Here is a 6,620-nt window from a genome sequence, read left to right as displayed (position 1 = left end):
CCGATTGATTTTTTGATTATTTTACTAAAAGATATTTTTTATTATTATTATATTATTATTTTGTCTCTTTTTTGGTTTTAAACGTGGTTACGGCATGACCGAACAGTCGGATTTCATTTTAACAGAAATTAAAAGATGTTACAATACGAATGATCGATGGAAATTTATTTTATTTTTTATTAGGCGAGAAAATGACTTAAATAAATGACTAAAGCACGTCAAAAGGGCATACAGAAAGTAAATGAAATAAAAATAAAAGCACACGAAACAAAAGAGGACCACTAAGGGTACATAGAATGAATGAAAAGTTCAATTTCAGGAACTTACCGGTTGAAGACCGAAGAACGACGACGAACGAACGAAGAACGATGAAAAACGGCGGAAAATCTTCGCGAAATCACTCACGGAAATGTCTCGAAAGCGTTACGGAAGTGCCTCGACTTGGATTTTCTTCACAGAAACAATTTTTCTCACTAAATTTAAGTGATTCTCAGATACCAGGAGGGTTGAACATTTTTGTTCTTCCCTCCTTCCCCTATTTATAGGGAAAAGAAGGAGAAGCTTGCCACCTAGCTCGCCCAGGCGAGCTAGGTTGCTTCCTCCAGAAGGCACCGCCTTCTGGGGAACTTCCTGGAAGGCCCAAGTGGGCCTGGTTGCTATTTGCACCCCCTTATTTACTAAATACAACTCCTGCCTTTTTTTGCTAATTCTTTTTCTGTAACGTTACGGAACTTTACGAATTTCGTAACGATACTTGTTTTCTTTCCGTAATGTAACGGAACCTTACGGATTACGTAATCATCCCTTTTTTGGCTCCCGGGATGTTACGGAACTTCACGGATTGTGCAACAATGCTTCCTTTTGACTTCCGGCATGTCACGGAACTTCACGGATTGCCTAATGATGGGTGCCAAGTACCTCGAAGTGGTCAAACGAGGGTCGCATCCTAACAAATAGATGGTCCCCGGACGAAATTAGGGTATGACAGTTGCCCCTCTTCACTTGTCTTTTATTGGAGATAAAAGGGAAGTAAAGATAAGACACTAATTTCATTCGAGCGAAACACCATTTGGCCGGTCAATCTCCCAACCAGCGGAACCTGCAAAAAGTTCGAAAATGATCAGTACCGAACGACCAACATCATTCTGATACTGCCGAGTTCGTTCCTCTTGGTTGACACAAGGCACATAATGACCATAATTTGTCTCTGCGTGCCCTCAGACACAATCGAGTCTGGGTGGCAAGGCGCAGAATGACCATAATTTGTCTTTGCGTGCCACCGGACACGATCGCCTCTAGATGGCGAAAAGGTGTGAGAAATGACCATAATTTATCTCCGCCCACCTCTCGACTTACTGTCCCTGAATGACAAAGGGCGCAGAATGACCATAATTTGTCTCTGCGCGTTTATCACTCGACTCGCTGCTCCTGAATGACAAAGGGCACAGAATGACCATAATCTGTCTCTGCGCGTTTATCACTCGACTTGCGAAATCTAAATGACAAAGGGCATAGAATGACCATAATTTGTCTCTGCGCGTTTATCACTCAACGAGTCTCACAGATTGCAAAAACGTGCGGATGACCATAATTTGTCTCCGCATGTCATCGGCCCGCTACCTCTGGATGACAAAAGGGTGCAAAATGACCATAATTTGTCTCTGTGTGCCATCAGACACGACTGTGTCTGAATGGCGAAAAGGTGAGCGGAAAGACCAAAATTTGTCTCCGCGTGTCATCGGGCCCGCCGCCTCTGGATGACAAAAGATGTAGAATGACCATAATTTGTCTCTGCGTGCCATCAGACACGATTGTGTCTGAATGGCGAAAAGGTGAGCGGAATGACCATAATTTGTCTCCGTGTGTCATCGGGCACGCTGCCTCTGGATGACAAAAGACGCAAAATGACCATAATTTCTCTCCGTGTGCCATCGGACACGACTGTGTCTTAATGGCAAAAAGGTGCGTGGAATGACCATAATTTGTCTCCGCGTGTCATCGGGCCCACCGCCTCTGGATGGCAAAAGACGCAGAATGACCATAATTTGTCTCTGCGTGCCATCGGACACGACTGTGTCTGAATGGCGGAAAGGTGAGCAGAATGACCATAATTTGTCTCCGCGTGTCATCGGGCCCGCCGCCTCTGGATGGCAAAAGATGCAGAATGGCCATAATTTGTCTCTGCGTGCCATCGGACACGACTGTGTCTGAATGGCGAAAAGGTGAGCGGAATGACCATAATTTGTCTCCACATGTCACATGACCCAGGGTCAGTATGATAGAGATTATGGGGTGGCCGACAAAAGCGAGGCTCTTGCTCCTACGTATCCTCAATGAGGAACTCAGACCTACGTAGTTCTGGATAACTTGTGAGACTAAAATAGTCTCGGTGTTTTCTTCACTAAAATGCGAACATGCTTTAGTAAAGAGACAAACAATGTGTCTACCGGGGAAGGAGAGTATGCTGATGAAATTTTCTCGTAACCATAAATGAGATTTTGGATGTTTAGCATTTCACTTCTACATGACCATTTAGAGGAAACACTGGGTTCAACAAAAATAGAAGAAAATCACTCAAAGGGTATCAATCTCACACAGGTAAGTGTTTCATCCTAATTCCGAACCATAGATATGTCATGACTTGATTTTGCAAATCATTTCCTATCAAATCAAAGATTACATGCGTGATCATCGATCAATAGGACTTTTTCTTGGGAATGGCGTTTTTTGGTGGGAAATTCGGCTTTGAGTGTTCTTGGCCTTTTCCTTTTCTGTTTAGTTTAGTGCGAAGGGAACAAGTCACCGACGCACGGGATTTTGGTTGGCAACCAAAGGGAGGGAACCACTTTAGATCGTGGTTTCCTTTCTTTTTTTGTTTACTTGGTGACAACTCTGTATTGTTCAAATGTTGTCTGGTCCATAGATCTTTCTGCATATTTCTTTTGTTTTCTTCCGATCCTTGATCGGGAATTTTCTTTCTTTTGCTTTCTTCCGATTTTTGATTGGGAACTTTCTCCTTTTCTCTCTGTTTTTCCTTTTTTTTTTCTTTTTTTTCTCTTCTTTTTTTTAGTCTTCTTCCGAGAGCAAGGATGGACATTCTCACCCTGGGTCAAGGTTTATGGTAAGTTGGGATTTCGGCTCAAGGTTTGTAGAACAGCTGGATATGACATATGTCAGGGTTTGGTTTGGTTCAGGGATAAAAGGGGATGTCCCACATTGTTTCCATGACACAAATGCAACAATGATGATTTGGAAATTTTATGCAAAACTAGTCATGCATGCACCTATGTGGGCACTCAAGCGTTGAAAAATTTTTGGTCATGTGATGCTAGGGCTCATGATTCATTTTCTCTACTTTAGTCAACCTAGTATTTCCAAAATAGGTTCTTTTATCAATTCATGCACTCATCCGAGTCAATTTTGGGTGTTCGGGGAAATTTTCACAGCATTCACCCTTCAGGTGTATACACATTTTTTTTCAAAAACTGGTTATGATCAGTGAATTTTTTTTCAAAGAAAAGTTGGAAGTTATCTCCTTTCACAAGCATGTTGTTTTTTAGCTAGACAACTCTTTATTCTTATTATTTTCTTTTTTTCTTCCTTCTTTTTCTTTTCTTGCTTGCTCTTTTTTCCTTTTCTTCTTTTTTTTCTTTCCTTTTTTTTTAATTTTTTTTCTCTCTAAAAAAGATTGTGCGGAAGGGGGCGCACACTACCTACTTACGTCTAACCACAAGGTAAACACACGAAATGGTAAGTCGCAAAAAAAAAACGGTGGCGAAATAACTGAGAGCCATAACGCCAAAAATTTCTAACAGAAGCGAACGATAGTAACGTAATGTTAGTAACCATATGAACAAAAACAGAAAATAGTAATGTCAACAGCAATATAGACAATAATAGAAAACGTCAATAGCAAACTAGCAAAAAATAGTAATGTCAATAAAAAAGGTGTGGTGACCTCGGTCACGTGGCTCCACTTCCTCCCAAGAAACCGATCAAGTCCATCATCTCTTCATCCATATGGGTCTCCTCTGCATCGTCGGGGGATCCTGCAGGCGCCTCCCCTGCCTGGGCCTTGGGCCAATCTCTGGGCCATGCAACTTCAGCCCTAAAATTCTCTGGAGTAGGGCATGCAAAAGGAGCGAAACCCTGCCCCTGCTGACTGAGGCTGAGCTGGTAGAGACACTCATGTATCTGCAACTGCCCCCGGTGGTTGGCCGCCTGCTGGCGAACCAAGTGCTGTAGATAACGCTCCATGCCTAGTGACCCAGCGGGATCAGCCTGATGAGGTGGTAGCGGTGCGTCTGCGGCCTGAGGTGCATCACCCTGTGCCTGCCTAGGCGTGCAATACTTCTCAATGAAGGCCTGGGCGATTGGCGTTCGGATCACCTTACTAGTAGTGACGAGAACCCCGAACGACTGGCAGAGGCCCGTGATCAATGCCAGAAACCCCAGGGCCCTGTTAGACTTATCCGGGTCTAGAGGGTGCCTGGTGGTTGGCATACCTGCAAATAAATAGATGGCGTCAGCAATCAACTAAGCCACGTGGACGCTCATCTGTGTCAGGATGGCATACACCAGTTGACACTTCGGTAGATGGAGATCAGAGTTATGATCACTAGGCAAGACATTGCTGAGAAGCAATGTCATCCACATCTGGGTCAAGGTGGTCATGCTGGTGCCCATGATCCGCACCCGCCTCCCTGCAGCGGTCCGGGTGAAATCCTGCCCCGGTGTGCATAACAGCTGGGCAACGGCCTTCTCGTCGAACCCATCGGCCCTGTTCCTCCTCTGACTGAACTCGCACTCCTGGCCTTCCTCCAACACTAGCGGGTCACCCAGGAACTGGCTAAGGGAATCTGCGTCAAAGGGAATCCACTGACCCCTCACCCATGACCGCATGTCTCGCACTCCCTCTTCTGTGGGCCAAGCATTAGCATAAAATTCCAGGACTACCTCAAGGTCAAACTTAGCCATGGGAGTCACCAGCGACGTCCAATGTCGGCGAGCTATCTCCTCCTAAAAATCTGTCTCTCTGTGGAATGACCATCCTTTGATGGCCTCGAAGCACTGCTGGTGCTCGGCGCTCTTGAAACGGTGGCTATCAAACTCGGGGGCGGCACTGGTCCCTTCAGTCGCGGTGTCCCTCCTAGATCTCTTCGCGGAAAGCTTTTTCGGAGCCATTTCCTGCGAGGACAAACATTTGGAAAGTTAATTTACACGGAAATGCTATTTTAAAGAAAAAACAGCATGCTAATCTTTTCGATTTAGAACAAACTTGTGCACACATTTCCTTAAAGAAGAACATTTATGAACGTGCATACGTGCAAAATATCTTGCTATTTATATCAATATACAAGAACATTCTAGCTACCACACATATTCTTTTGAAAAGAATTCATATATGCATGCTCAAGGTATTGTGCCAAAAATACACATGTCCATATTCAAAGTATTTTGCTACCAAAAATTACATACGCACATTTGAAGTATTTTATTAACATACAAAATTTTTTGGTGTTTCATTCACATTTATTTATACATATATGCATATTGGAGAGCCAATCTCATGTCATGCACACACTTGCATTTATTTGAAAAGGAATTTTCATGCCATCTATCTACATTTGAAAGGCAATTCCACGTCATATATTCATTTTGGGAAGCATTCTCGTGCCACATTCAAACATGTGTACATTCATAAAGCGCTTGACCACCTATTCAACATATACACGTTTTATTTGAAGGGTATTTGTCTTTAGCTACCTATTCTATATATACATGTACATGGTGAATAACATCTTTACACAAACTAAGCAAACATCATGGTGCAGCCCCAAAAATCAGCCGCTGGCCTAAAGGGAAGTCCTCACCAACATCTTCGTTTTTATGCTTTCTTGCACTCAAAACCAAAGGCTTGGATTCCTAGGTCTAAGTCTTTAATTTGGGCACTCAATTTAGCTTCTACACGCTGTCCCTATACACATAAAACAGCCCCCACAATCCAAAGTTCACAAAACCATGCCCAAATGTCATTGAGGCATTTCACCGAGCACTTGGTGGGCACAAGTTTAGGCATGAATAACAAAGGAATGGGGGCAGTGGCATGCCCAATCTTTTCAGAATACAACTTAGGCCCTAGGTCACTGCTTACAACCCTCCAACTCAACAAAAACAAGCAACAATTCAAGGATAAATCCCTCACGTTTTTGAGTAAATACATGCAACTTAGAGCACCAAAATACATCAATGGAAATCTAGAGAGACCAAGAATGAGGTACTTACCTGTAGGAGATGAATAATAGTGCAAAATGGAATCAAAAATGCGTAAAAATGGTGACCTAAGGCTGGAAAACCAAGGAATCCCGTGAGCCTTCGTTTTTGAATGAGGGGGGGGAGAGTTTTGGGTGAAGAAAACTTCCCCTTCCCCCCTTTTTAACCATTTTCGTGCAGGGGGTGCTCGCCCAGGCGAGCTAACCTGCATTTTTTTTTAGAGAAGACATAAGTATGACTCTCTACGGGTTGGCATTCGCTTACTGGAACCCCCTCAGGGTCGATTAAGCATCCAATATTTACTTTAAAGACACAACAGTAATAACTATTGGGAATTTAAAGGATAC

Source organism: Glycine max, chromosome 3 (assembly GCF_000004515.6).
Source record: "Glycine max cultivar Williams 82 chromosome 3, Glycine_max_v4.0, whole genome shotgun sequence".
Lineage (NCBI taxonomy): Eukaryota > Viridiplantae > Streptophyta > Magnoliopsida > Fabales > Fabaceae > Glycine > Glycine max.
This window is presented reverse-complemented; position numbering follows the sequence as displayed.